The sequence below is a fragment of the Octodon degus genome, unplaced genomic scaffold (assembly GCF_000260255.1).
Source record: "Octodon degus isolate 3935 unplaced genomic scaffold, OctDeg1.0 scaffold00386, whole genome shotgun sequence".
Lineage (NCBI taxonomy): Eukaryota > Metazoa > Chordata > Mammalia > Rodentia > Octodontidae > Octodon > Octodon degus.
In genome coordinates this window covers 377,695-393,038 of record NW_004524962.1, presented here as the reverse complement: position 1 = coordinate 393,038, position 15,344 = coordinate 377,695, and the positions used below count along the sequence as shown (strand labels likewise).

At 37.2% G+C, this 15,344-nt stretch overlaps 1 pseudogene; it reads right to left on the bottom strand.

Moving 5' to 3' along the window:
- Window positions 1-846: 846 nt before the first annotated feature.
- Window positions 847-1,395, bottom strand: LOC101575832 (annotated as a pseudogene).
- Window positions 1,396-15,344: the final 13,949 nt, after the last annotated feature.

Below are 15,344 nucleotides of genomic sequence, written 5' to 3'. Positions count from 1 at the left end.
CAGAAATGCAATGATGGTAAGGTAGTATGTGTCCACACCCTGGACATCACAGTCACTCACTCTGGGGTTGTGGCCAATAAGCCAGGTCAACACTGAGGCCCATGATCCAGAACATTCCCGTGGAACTGGTCAAAGTTCTCGGTACTGCCCTCTTCCAAACCCTGATTCTTGTTCCTAGACTCAAGAGACCCTGACATTTTGTTATGGGATAATAAAGCAAAACCTTTCTGGGTAGGGAGAGTGGGACCCATGCTTTGATTGGGTGACTGACTGACTGGTGACAAAGCTTAGGTTCTGAGAATCTCTCCCACGGAGTCACGTGTTAGGCAAGCACTCTTTCCCAATGCACCACCAGTTCAGGTGCCTGGGACCCCTTCTCTTGAATACTGCACAATCTCACTTCCTTCTTTATGCTACACTCAGCAGGTTTTCACACTTTTCTGGGGTGCACATACCAAGGCCCCAGAACCCCAAGTCTATCCCACTCCACAAGCCCACAGAGCTGAGGTGGGAAGGCTAAAGGCGTTTTCCAGAGCCCCATGGAGCACCCTTGGCCTGCCACAGCTGTGCGGACCCTGAGCTGCCCGTGGCTCGGGCTGCGAGGGCGTGGGAGGTTGGGAGAGGTTTCCTCCGTGCTCACTTCGTACTTACACTGGGGATCTGCACTGAATTACCAAAGTTGAGGCTTCTGGAAACGTGAATCATCCTGACACCTTTGTGGCCTGAACAACCAAGTAATCTGTTGGACACACGCAGCCAACCAAAAGGAAAGAGCTGAAATGAACATGGTGACCTGGAAGAGTGCAGGCCCTGGCAGGGGCCCAGCATCTTGGTCACAGTCCATGCTCAGCGATTCTGGGCACCTGCCCCCAGAGTGAGCCTGTCAAAGGTGTAGTCGGCCACATCCATGCCCTGAGCCTCCAGCTTGCGAAGGTTGGTCACGTGCTCGCCCATCTCCTTGAGGACCTGAGCCTGGGGTCTCAGGTAGTGGTGCTGCAGGAAGCTGGCCAAGTGGGGGTCCCTCTTGCTGGCCGCCATCTGGTGAAGCTCCAGGAGACTCTGGTTGATGCTCTTCTCTAGATGGAAGGCACAATCCATGGCGTGGAGGCCGCCACACCACTCACTGGTCTCGGGCTGCTCCATGTCTCCAAGGATCACGTGCCCACCTCTTTGGGTCTGCGTGGCCATGAGCTGCTGGGCGAGCTCTGCCCAGCGGTGAGAACAGCCAAGGAAGAAGCTCCAGAAGTGCTTCAGAGCCACCTCTGGGCGGTAGCAGAAAACGGCCATGGCCAGGTAGAGGTAGGAGGCAGAGAGCTGCTCCTCGATGTGGGCATTGACTGTGATCTCACAGTCTAAGGGGTCACTCTGTGGTAGCTGCGGGGGCGCAGCAGCCATGGCGGGCATGGGGAGCAGCGAGCCGGCGAAGGAGGCCGGGAAGGAAGCCGGGAAGGAAGCCGGGAAGGCCGAGGCTCCTGCGCAGGCGCCTGCAGGAGGGCTGCTGCTGCGTGGGCGGGACATGCCTGGAGAGCCCCAGGGCCCTCGCAGCTCCCAGGGCATGGCCAGCGGGTCTCCAGGCTGTGGCCTGCGGGGGGGCCGAGCTGAGGAAGGAAGGCGCTGCCAGTCTGAGGGCCAGGGGAAGGAACCCTGGGAGGAGGCGGGACTGGAAGTGGATGCGGATGTCCCTGGAGGGGATCCTTTGAGGCAGGGTCAGGGGTCAGGGGACTCCAGAGCGAAGGAGTGTTCAGTTCCCTGATCAACCCTGGCATCTCTGCACTGCCTTTAGGGTTGTGCACAATGGGAAACGCTTCTGTAGGAAAATGAATGCGAACTTCTTGATATAGTCACGTCAGCCTGAAGGGAGGCTGAAAATGGGCTTAGGTAGGTCTGCCCGAGTTCCCCGGGAGCCCAGAGAGGAGGATCCCCAAAGAGCACTGTGGTCATCTTGGGACCTGCTGTCCCTGGTCGACCAGAGATGCCCTGTGGCTGCACGGCACCGGGTTCCTTCAGCATCCTAGGCAACTTTGGACTATTGACCGCCTGACCTGTTTCCAAAAGTTATTTCTCAGCACAAGTAGGGCCAGTCAGCGTGCTCAGCGGACCAAAGCCCCTGGTAAGGCAGAGCGCAGGGACCAGGGCTCCATTGCTGGTGTGCACTGCACGCCCTGCCCCCGGGGCCTGCCGAGATGGGGATTGAGACTGGGCCTGGCGGCAGGCGCCTGTAATCCCAGGCACAAAAGAGGAGGATCATTCCATGTAGGATCTAGATAGTGAGATCCTGTAGACCCTGTACTAAATACATTAAAAAGATAGACGCTTTCAACTGATGAATTGAAACTCTGAAAAATAACTAAAAGGAAAGTTTGATTTTCAAGTGTACCATATCTGAAATTTTAAAAGAGTGATAAGAATCAGTACCAGACTGGCAATAAAAATAACACAAATTCTTTAAATACAAAAACATAAACAATAGAAATTAAACAGCCTAAGGAACACAAAATTTATAAAAGTAAAGAACAGAACTGAAGGATCTGAAGAGGCCTGGGGCGATAGCTCAGTAGAATAAGTGCTTGGGCCTGAGTTCAAGCCCCGGTACAGCAAAAAAAAAAAAAAAAAAAAAAGGATCTGAAGAACTATTACATGATTCTATTAATACTTATATGGTAAGCACATGACTTGTGGATACAGACTATTACCAGCTCAGTTAAGTTTAACTAGACTCCTAATTACTTCTAGCTTTTCATATAGTCACTTCTTTATAAAACTTTAACTTCCACTTAAGATGCTCTATATAAAAAGACGTTCTATAATTCACTCTAAATCAGTTTCTTTCATTTCATGCATTTGTTCTTTATATCAGAAAAATTGGCTGAGTGCATCCTACAGATCATGAGTTAACATGAGCTTATATTACATGTGTGTACAGTATGAAAGGCACAGTATGTGAGCATCTCTCATTATATGAAGTTTCTCTCAAATCAATATAGACAAGAAACTTGGAGGAAATACAGAGAGCTCCCATGCCAGTGTTGACACTGAATTTAACCATGGCAAAGTGTCAAAAATATCTCAGGTGACTACCTTAAATGACAATAATCTTCATACAAGTATGGAAGGTCAAAGATATATTTAAGTAATTAGTGAGGAAAACAACATAAGATAGTGACATATTTAAAAGAGGATTTGAGAATTAGTATATATAGAAAAATCTCACAAATAAGTACATAAAATTTCTAGAGTCTATACAACATATGTTAATGTCATACAGCATTATATACTGCACAATTCATGGTTATTTTTCTACATATTTTTGTCTGTATGAAATGAAAATGTCTATAATTTATCATGTATCTTCAACATGTCTGTGAATATTTAAAAATAGTAAACAGTAAAGCAAACAGTGCTTATTCTTCCAAATAATCTATAGATGACCTATGATTCATGTAATACTGAAAGATATTATCCCTTCAATTTCTTCACTTTTTTTCAAATTTTGGATAATTTAGAACCATATGCAGACATATTAAATAAAATATAGTCATACAACAAGCACTTTGTTGAGCTGTAATGCATAGTGCTGAAAAGTAGACATGTAATATTATTTAATTTGTATGAAAACCAATAAACAAACCTAAATGGCCAGTGAGAGAGCTCAGTGGACTAAGCACTTGCTTAGGCAAGTGCAGGGGCCAAAGTTTGATCCCTGGCACTGCATGGTGCTGTGGTCCTGCCCCCAGGTTGACTGAGCCAGTGATGGAGTCAGGGGATAGTGGCACACTCCTGTAATTCCATCACTAGAGTGGCAAAAAATAAGAGGATCACTATGAGTCCAAATTACCCAGTGAGACCCCCCCACACACACACACCAAAGAAGTGTATGAAAATATTGTGTTTCTAAGCAGAAGTTGGCATATAGCAATGAGAATTTTAATAAGGATTTCAAAATTTGCGTATCCTACATCCTTCCACATGCTTATAGAAACCCTTCCCACAAGATTGTCATCGATTTGGATGTAAAAGTCATTCACTGAAGAGATATTTCCATGCATATCAAAATGTTATCCAATCAATAATATTTTGACATATACTGTAACTAGTTTGATGTCAATAACACTTGAGTGTATTTATAGTCTCTCAAAATGTAGATATCAAAAATGATACAGATTAAGATCTGTATCCTACAGTTTATCCTTATCTACTGATAATAATTTCTGAAGTATTAGAAAACTTTCCTCAAAACAACAAAATTAGTAGCTCTTTCAGAAATGGTTATCTTCAGACTATTATTTGCACTCTGAGGGTCCACCTTTTTAAAATTATCAATATGTGGTATCTAGAAAAAAAGAATGTAATATATTATTAGTTTTACTTATACTTTAAGAGGCAGAAAGACATTATGTAAAATAATTTGTTCAGAAATTATGATTATTAATATATTTTTGCATTTGTATAGCAGATATTAAAAATTATCTTTCTTCACAGTACTTTGTATGATGACTGTTTCTACATAGAATAAGTCAAAATGATCAGCAAAGAAAGATTATATTCAGGGCTGGGGAGATAGCTCAGTAGAATAAGCACTTGCCTGGCAAGCGCAAGGGCCTAAGCTCAATCCCTGGTTCTGCAAGAAAAAAAAAAAAAAAAAAAGAAAAAAACAGAAGAAGAAAGATTACTGATACATTAGTTTAGTATTTATCAAATTGTGCAGTGTGTTTTGAATACATGGTAGCTGGACTTTCATTGAACAAAAAGTAATTATCACAAGCAATTAATGTCATATCACTTTGACAATTTAAAAAAGAATATCAGAACTGCACAACAGTTTTTGCAATTGTAATATTTTTCATTAAAATATATTAGAAGTGAATTCATCATTAATTCTGCCTTTGGGCTGGGGAGATGGCTCAGTAGAATAAGCCCTTCCCTGGCAAGCGCAAGGTCTTGAGTTCAATCCCTGGTTCTGAAAAAAAAAAATCTGCCTTTAATAATATCCTCAAATGTTAACAAGTTTCTGAAATACTTCTCAATTCTAAATAAGCAAGAACATAAAATTATTGCTCTGAATATAGCACATAGTACATTCTTATCATTACAAACCTCTGATTTCTAAACTTGATTTGTAATAGTAACTTTTAATCTGTTATTAGATATAATCATGTTAACATTTGCTAATTTACATATATATACATATATATATATGTATATATATATATGTCCCAAAATCTATCAAGCTAAAATTAAAATTACAATGCTACCAAGTAAATCATCAAACTCATTCATTGGCTCTAGGGAAGCTAAAGTGTAATCTATATACTTTGTTTAGCTTTATTTATTTAAATTATTTTACAGTTGTCTGATAAGGACTGTCAACAAATGGCTGGCATTTCACTTTTCAGCTGCACTCCTGTTTATTTCCAAAGGTATCAAAGTTTTTTATGCAAATGTTTGTTCACCTTTGATCACCCGGGCAATCTGTTCCCTTTTGATAACTTTCTTCATTTTCTTTTGTTCTTTATCCTAAACATTTTCAATGTTTTGAAGAATTGATTTCAGATTTTGAAAATAAACACATTTCACAGCTTTAAAAGTTTCATAAAACTTTACTAGAATATTTACTTTATTTTCTCTATCAATGATATATTAAATCTGTACTAAAATCTAAATTATTGCCTTTCCTGTAAGGCTTTCCTCTCTTAAATTCTGATAGCTACTTGTTTAGCAGTGCATATGTTGAATATTTACCAATGATATAGATAAGAAGTAGAGTGAGACACAGAACAATGTTGCAAGTTTTGTCATTGAGCTATTACAAGAAGCTGTTTAGCTGTTTTTAATTTATAAAGGATGGGCTTCTAGAATTTTTTTTTTCTGGAACCAGGGATTGAACTCAGGTTCTTGCACTTGCCAAGGAAACACATATTCCATTGAGCCATCTCCCCGGCCCCTTAGAAAAATATTTCATTACAATCTTAATATCCTTGTTTTTACCTCCTTGTCAATTAATCCCCATTTTAATTCAGTCATTGGAAACAGTAGTGCCCTCCATAAACGTGACAGAACACATTTCCTAAAATAACAGTCTTTTGGATTTTGGACCTAAAAACATGCACCTAAGGTAATGTAGAAGAAAAAAGAACTTTAAACACTCAGTCATATATCATGGATTTTATTATCTATGTCATTTACTCAAGAGTATTAAACAATCTGAGTTTTTTAACTTATTTAAGCACTGTAGTTTTATTCACTTATGGAGTATGTGTCACAATTTGAAGTTTAAATATAGTGCTTTGTAATCTGTAAACCATTTTACAAATAAAACGGATTATTATATCAGGTATGGATCCATCTAATGTCTTGCAGAGCTTTCCAACCTTGATTTCATACTGTTCACTGAGGATTACTTGCTAAATTTCTTCCTTTTTGAACAGTTTTTATTATCTTCAGGCAAGGTTCCTCCTAATCACTTACAAACTCACAATGTCACTTATTTTTTTCCTGCACTTTTACTTATGCCCTTTGTCCTTCATCTAATTTTCCTCCCAATTTGCTTTCTGCAGTGCATCTATAATGAATGAATTAAGAATATCCAAGTTAATATAGAAAATTAATCATAGACATTATTAGAGGCAATAAGTAATGTGGCATCAGCTACAGAAAAGACGGAGTAAAGAAACAATATTGATAAAAGAGACATCAGGTAGACATGCAGACTGATGCTATGAGTAGTGTCAATCCTATTTCTATATTTTAAGTCAGGGGAACTGGACAGTTTTTATACCATCACAGTGGAAACAGATAACACATGATTTTTTGTTCACCTTTCTTTAGACATTGTATTGTTCGACTTTCCCGTGGCTGTTACAAAACATTCAACACCCACAAATTAAACAATAGAAGGTTTATCATGGCTTCACAAAGTTCAGTCCACCAGACAAAGGCAGATATATTCTCTAATGGTATGCTCTTCTTCCTCCAACTCTATGTAATAGTATAATATCAATGTAATAACTGAATGTTGATTATAGCTCTCATGTGACTCAATAACCTCTTCCCAAGTGTCTTCTTCTACTCAAGTTGACTATAAAGCTCAACTGTTCAGGGTTATCTGGACGACTACATCTGTCAGACATGATGTCAGACAGCAGGAGGCAAATAAATTTCAGCACTGGTATAGTCATATCTTGTATCTTTATTCTACATACAGAGTGAAATCAATTTAGAAATAAAATTTAAGAATTTACAAGGTCAGGCTATGGAGATAGCTCGACAGTCTAAGCGCCTGTCTCACAAGCCCAGGGACCCAGGTTCAATCCTGGACACCATATGCTATGCTGGCTGCAAACTAGGGATGGTGGCATATGTCTGTAATCCCAGTGCTGGACAGGCTGATACAAGAAGATCTCTATGAGTCCCAGCTGTGTAGTGAGACCCTGTACCAAAAGAATGAATGAATGAATGAATAAATAAATGAATAAAAGATTTTTAAAAATATATTTGAAAAAACTTTCTGAAGACCATCTAAAAACATTTTGACTATGATTCTGAGAATCTTCCGAAGATTTTCAAATCTAGTAGTTAACTGGAAGGATTCTTACCCTGACTAACTATATATACTGACGCCTGTGAACTAAGCAACTGCACTGAAAAATGACAATTTGTAATAGAAGGTTCATGCTTGGAAAAAAAAAAACAACAACTTTGAAATCTCATACTATGTCCTCAATATCAAATAAAATGATATACTTTAACTTACTCCTTGGTTACTATTTTATTATTATTTTTAAATTTTTTTTCAGAATTGGGTATTGAACCCAGGTCCTTGTGCTTGCCAGGTAAGCACTTGTTCTGCTGAGCCATCTCCCCAGCACAAAAGTTTCTTTTTCTATTCTTTCTTCTTTCTTTCTTCTTTCTTTCTTTTTTCTTTCTTTCTTTCTTTCTTTCTTTCTTTCTTTCTTTTTTTTTTTTTCTTTCTTTCTTTCTTTCTTTCTTTCTTTCTTTCTTTCTTTCTTTCTTTTTTTTTTTCAGTACGGGGGATTGAACTCAGGACTCTGAGCTTGCCAGGCAAGCATTTACTCTTCTGAGCTATCTCCCCTCTCTGATTACTATTTATCAACAGTTTTAAAATCCCAAAATAGCAGATCCTTATGCTGTCCACCTAATATCTGCTTAGTTAATTGCATAATATAGAATTTCCCACCTTCAGAAACACAGATTCTTATTTAATTTGGGGAGCAATATTTTTTATTGTTGTTGTATTCTGAGTTATTACTAGTCTTTTGCATTTGGACTCACTACAAATGTAGTCTAGGAAAATGAGTTGTATAAGAAATTCCTGCATGTATCAAAATGCATTCATATATATCATACTGCACATCACAACTTGTTTGACTACAATATTCATCTGGACTGGACACATTCTGAATGAATTCTTAGAATATATTTCTTGTAAATTTTACTCTGAGAACAATGATCTGGATAAAGATAGATGACTTTGGGAAACTGTGTCAGAGCCATAGGACTTAAGAATAAACATGAACTTGCAGAAAAATTTAAACTGCTCAATTCAATATAGTCATCTAGTGCATACATGTAGAAAAAATGAAGACTTTTAAATAAGTTACTATAAAGTTTACTGAATTGAAGTCAGATTATCTGTATTATCAGTAATATTATTCTATTGTGACTACATTTCAATGGTCATATTAATTACGCAATTTCTTAATCTAAAAAGCAGAAATTCAACATACTGTATTTACCAATAGGTTCTGTGGTCATATTTAAATTTTTATAATTTTTATCTTGTATGATATTTTTTCCATTAATTACAATTCATGCCTGCAAATCTTCATGTAAACAAGGTAGACTGTCTCTGTTCAAAGAAGAAACGTGCTTAGTTAGTCAACAGGACAGACCATTAACATATTTAAATGAATGATTCTTAGTTCACAAACCTAAATATTCTCTTCAATTTCTTATACATGTTATTTGCTATAGGAGCAGCTTCAGTATCATAACTTTTCTGTACCCTACATGGAGAAAAATGTATTACTAGTGCCAACTTCCACTGTGTGTTTTCTCGTTTACTCGGTTACTCATAGAGAATATCATCTTCTCTTTTTTTTTAGGATGAATTTGTATAGCTGTGAAATATTAAAAGATTATGACAGTTTACCATACCACCAAATAATGTAACTTTCAAATTAATAGTGCTAAAAATAATCAAAGGCAAGTCAGGTTGTTGATGCAATTTTACATATGAAAATATTAAAGCCATATGAGGAAGTGATTCAACATCATAATTCCACCATGAAGGAAAAATAACTGATCTGTGGGACAGCAAGTCTGTAACATCTGTACTTTGGGCAGGTGAGTCAGGAAAAGCAGAATCTCATGTCCCTGGTAGGTAATTTAATGACTTGTTAAGAGTCTGTTTGGGGCTGGGGAGATGGTTCAGTAGAAAAGCGCTTGCCTGGCAAGTGCAAGGGTCTGAGTTCAATCCCTGGTTCAGCAAAAAAAAAAAAAAAAAAAAAAAAAAAGAGTTTGTTTATGAGACTCAAACAAAGAAACAAGCAAAAACAATTTAAAAATGTGTGGGAGCAACTGAAGTTGAAGACCCCGAGTTCAACAGTCTCTGATGCTGCAAATTGTGGACTGCTTTGATGATGAAATTTTTTTTCAAAATTATTTCTTAAACTTGTCTAGAAAGTAAATGTAATTTAGCATATTTTCATGATTGTTATTCCATTTTGGGGGTATTTTAGAAATGTACTGTAATTATATTTCAGTAATTGTATTGTCTTTAAAAATGTTAACTCTGGCTATTTTTCTGAGTATGTTGTATATAATTTTTAGTTATAAATTCAATATAAAATGTACTTTGTGGGCCAGCCTGATAGTACATCAGACTAAAGTGCCTGCTTAGGCAGAGTACAGTGGCCAGAGTTAGATCCCTGATATGCTGTGTGGCCCCGCCACAGGGACAACTGTTGTTGGGAGACCTGGACATAAGATGTCAAAAATCTAAACAAATATCATCTACCTTCCATTAAAAGTTATTTCTTGATACTAACTAGTAAAATGATACAGCCACACAAACAGTATTCATAGCAATTTTATTTAGAAATGTCAAAACTTGAAATAAGCCAAGATAACTTTTCTGTAGGTGATTGAGTAAGCTTGTACATACAGAGACTAGAATATAACTCATGGTTAAAAAGAGGTGATCAATCAAGCTATGAAGAAACAAGAAAGTTGCTTGAATACATAGTACTCAATGAAATAGGCTAATCAGCAAAAGCTATATGCTATATGCCTCCAACTTTATGTTGTGAAAAAAGTAAAAGCAGAGATTAAAAAGATCAGTGACTTGGGTGAGGGAAAAACAAAGATGCTTAAGGAGAACACAGAAATTTTATGGCACAGAAGTTAATCTGTATGACACTATCCTGTCTATGTTCATTACACAGTTTTCCAAATCTTTTTTATTAAATTTATTGAAAATAAATAATTACATATCATTTTAAAAATTGCAGAAAATATTGAAATATGAAAGATACAAGATGTAGAAGAGTGATTTTTAGAGAAATATTTCTGAAATGAATACATCTCTTGAGATTAATAGATTGCAAACTGTCAATAAATTATTTACAAGCTTAAATGAATATAATAATAAAAACTGTCCAAAATAAAAATAAAGAAGAAAGAAATCACAGATCAGTCATATAATGGTTCACTCAGTGTCAAAATCAAGAAAATTATATTCATATAATTAGAATTCTCAAAGTAGAAAGCAGTAGGCAATAAATATTTAAAGATTTAAAATTTCTGAATTTAGTTGAACTTATAACACCACATTTCCAAGAGAAATGAACTGTTTGCACAAGAAATTTGAAAAAAATCATACCAAGATACACAAAAATGAAATTGTTCAAATCTTATTGTAAAGAAAGAAATCATTAAAGCATGTACAAAAAATATATTAGCTAAGGAAGAACAAAACTACATAGCATCTTATTCCTCATTTGAAAGAAAAAAAAAAGACCAAATGTGTAAGAAACTAGACTAAAGGACTGAAAGAAAGAAAAAGTAACCTATTCTCTCTGCATTTTATACTTAGCATACATACCTTTGAAAACTAAAATTAAAATATTTTGCAGCTATACAAACTTGAAATATTCTAATACCTCCAGAAGTAGCATATAGGAAATAACAAAGAGCATAATTCAAAAAGCAAAAGAAATTGCAGTATCCTCCAGGATGAATAAAGAGCTCTTAAAATGATAGTTATTCAGGACTATATAAAATATATTAGATGAACCTTTATTTAAAAAGTCATTAAAGATTTCTATAAAAGAATAGCAATCTTATGCTGAGGTATACACACACACACACATATGTGTGTGTGTGTGTGTGTGTGTGTGTGTATGTGTGTACAAACAGGGAAGAAGTAATATAAAGTCAACGGAAAATGTAAACATACTTTTTAAAGTTTCTAATACTAGGAGAAAATATATGATGTATTATAAAGGAGGTGTGTAGCCTAAGTGAGACCCTCTTCCATGCCCTTGGGACCCACACCACCACTCCAAGGGCCCCACACCCCATGCCCACCCAGTGAGTGACAACTTCTCCCACATTCTCTGGACACCCACATCCAGCAATAATCCAGGCACGGTGAGTGTGTGGGAGACCTTCCTCCTACCCTGCTCCAACAGGACCTGTCCAATCCAAACTCAGAAGCAGAATGAGTGAGACCCTCCTCTGCAACCGTGGGACCCCAACAACCACTCCAGAGCACCCCAACATGCACCCAAGAGAATGAGAACTTTTGCCGCATTCTCCAAACCCCCAGATCCAGCACTAGGCCAGGCTCCATGAGTGGGTTGGAGAGCTTCCCCTCTCCCCTACTACCCTTCATCCTCTTCAGACTCAACTCAGGCCTGCAAGATTGGGGGCGAAACTCTGCAGCTGCAGTCCCTGCAGAGAAAGTAGGGGACAGAACCTCCCAAAAAGTCCAGGAGCAGAACATCTTGCCAGAGGGGTACAACAGATTTCCACCCAAGGGCTGCAGCAGCAAGGAGATGAACACAGCAGCCAGAACCAAGTTAAGCACAAATGGATGAATTCAAACTTTGTAGATCTACACCTGAATTTCAATAGGTGCTAAGGTTACAACTCTACCACAACGATTAATAGTGCTATACAAAATGACATGGATAAGGAGTGGAATGCAATCTCAGACCCAAAGCCCACCCATTACAAATGCAGAGAACACTAGCACAAAACAAATTGAGAATCACACAGCTGAAATCAATGAATCAAAAGCTTCTGAAATAAAGAAAGAACTGCAGAAAGGCACAGAGGACATCAGATTGGAAATAAAAAAAAGTAATCCCTGAACTAATAGCATCTGCAGTAAAGAACCAAATGCAGAAACATAGAGAGGAAACACAATGCCCACCCAGAACAAGTGCAGAGGACACTAGCTCCACTGAAATCCATGAATTAATAGAGACAAAGGTAAATAAGCAACAGGAGAGAAAGATGTAGAAGCACACAGAGCAGAATTAATTTCTGAATACAAAAAGAAATTGCTTAACTCATAGCAAATGAAGTAAAGAATAAAATACAGAAACATATGGAGGAAAACCATTCTGAAAACCACTTTGCAGTAAAAGAATTAATACCTGCTTCTAGAGAAGACGTTGATAAAAAAAATAGAGGAGATTAGAAAAATGATGGATTTCTTGACAGACCAATACAGGAGAGGAATAGAATGCATGAAACAGAGTCAAAGAGATATAGAGGAGAGTAAAATCTCAATCACAAGCTTGCAAAAAACTTTGAGTGAAATTGAAGAAAGAGTTTAAGTACTTGAAGAAGCTGGTGAGGCTAGTGGAAAACTAATAAAAGATCTCCTAAAGATAACTAGGATGCAGGAAAAAATAACTCGTCACTTGCAAGACGATGCAAAGATGAACAATGTGAGACTAATAGCTATCAATGAGAAAGTAGTCAATGCAAATGACATTAATAGTATATGGACAGAAGTAATAGTAGAAAATTTCCCAAATGAGGAAACAATCTGATATCCAGGCAAATGAACCATAAAGAATATTAAGTAACCTCTACTTAATTGAAAACACACCAAGACATATAATAGTCAAGATCCCAGAAATCCAGTAAAAGAATAATATACTGAAAGCAGCTAGAGAAAAGAAGCAGATCACATTCAAAGGAAAACCCATCAGAAGTATGGCCGACTTCCCTTCACAAACCATGAAGTCAAGAAAAGCATGGAGCTGAGTACTTCAAGTCCTCTATGAAAACAAATTCCAGCCCATACTACTATACCCTGCAAAACTCATTTTCAAGTTTAATGGAGTAGTGAAATAATTCTATGACGAAGAACAACTAAAACATTTCATGATGAAAAAGCCAACCTTAAACAGCATCCTGAAAGATGTTCTAAAGAGGGACCAAAATGATAAGACTCCACAAACGAGAAGAGAAGCAAGTAACTAAATAGAGCAAACAAACACAGAGGAAAGAGGAGTGAACAGCAACAGGTAAATAACATGTCAATCATAAGTCAATCAATCTCAATAATAACCATCAATATAAGTGGACTTAATTCACCAATTAAGAGAAATAGACAGCCACAGTGGAATAGGAAATACAAGCCAACAATATGCTGTATACAAGAGACACAGTTAACTCATGAAGACATTCATAGGCTGAAAGTCAAAGGATGGAAAACAATACTACATGATCCAGCACCTCAGAAAAAAACATGGGTAGCAATCCTACTCTCATTCAGTCTCAATTTCAAACCAAGAATGATCAAGGGAAAGAAAAAAGGCCACTACATACAGCTTAGGGGAAAAAATTCCAGAGAAAAAGGTAATAGTCATAAGTACATATGCACAAAACACGGGAGCACTGAACTATACAAAGCAAATCTTGATGGACATAAAAATCTAATATCTAATACCACAGTCTTAACAGGAGACTTAACAAGCCTTTATCCCAAAAAGATAGGTCAGGGGGCTGGGGAGATGGCTCGGTGGAATAAGTGCTTCCCTGGCAGGTGCAATGGCCTGAGTTCAATCCTGAGTTCTGCAAACAAAAAACAAAACAACATCAGCAACAACAACAAAAAAAAAACAGCTTCTCAAAAAGATAGGTCAACCAGCCAAAAAAAAAAAAAATAGCAAAGAAGTATGAGAACTGAACCAAAGCTTGAAACAAATGGGCTTAGGTGACACATACAGAGTGTTCAAACCAAACACAGCTGAATCCACATCTTTTTTCAGCTGCACGTGGGGTATTTTCCAAAATAGATCACATTCTGGTCCTTAGGTCATGCTTAAGTATGTGCAAGAAAATAGAAATCATCCCATGCACATTATCAGACCACAGTCCATTGAAACTTAAAATACATGAACAAAAAACCAGAAAAAAACACCTAATAGAAGCAAATTCAACAACATCCTATTCAGCAACCAATGGGTCATAGATGAAATTAAACAAGAAATTCAACAATAACTACAATTTAATGAAAATTGAAACAAAAATTATCGAATTTATGGGATACAATGGAAACAGTTCTCAGAGGGAGATTTATGGCTTTGAACTCACACATTAGGAAAACAGAATGGGAGCAAATAAACACCATATTTCTGCATGTCTAGCAACTGGAAAAGAAGGAGCAAACCAAAACCAGAGCCCAGAGATGGGAAGAAATAATAAAGATTAGAGCAGAAACTAATTCAAATGAGAAGTAGAAAACAGTTCAAAGAGGTAAGGAATTAAAAGCTGATTCTTTCACAGATTAAATAAAATGGATAAGCCCCTAGCTAATCTCATCAAAAAGAGGAAAGAAAAAATTCAAATACATTCAATAAGGAATGAAAAGGGTGTAATCACCACAGACCCAGTGGAAATTCAAAAGATTATCAATAGCTACTTAGAGAATCTTTACTCTTCCAGAATAGAAGACACAGATGAAATGGAAAGATTCCTAGAATTGTGCAAATTACCACAGCTCAATCAACAAGACATAATCACTCTCAATAACCCAATAATAGCCAATGAAATGCGAGACGTAAAGAAAAACTACAGATAAAGTAAATTCCAGGTCCAGGAGGATTCACAGCTGAATTCTATAAGAAATTTACAGAAGATATAGTCCTTATACTCCTTAAACTCTTCAATGAAATTGAAAAAGAAGAAATCCTCCTGATATCATCACTGGAGGCAAGTATCATACTGTTAACAAAACCAGGGAAACATGCAACTAAGAAAAAGGACTATAGGCCATTCTCCCTCATGAACATAGACCAAAA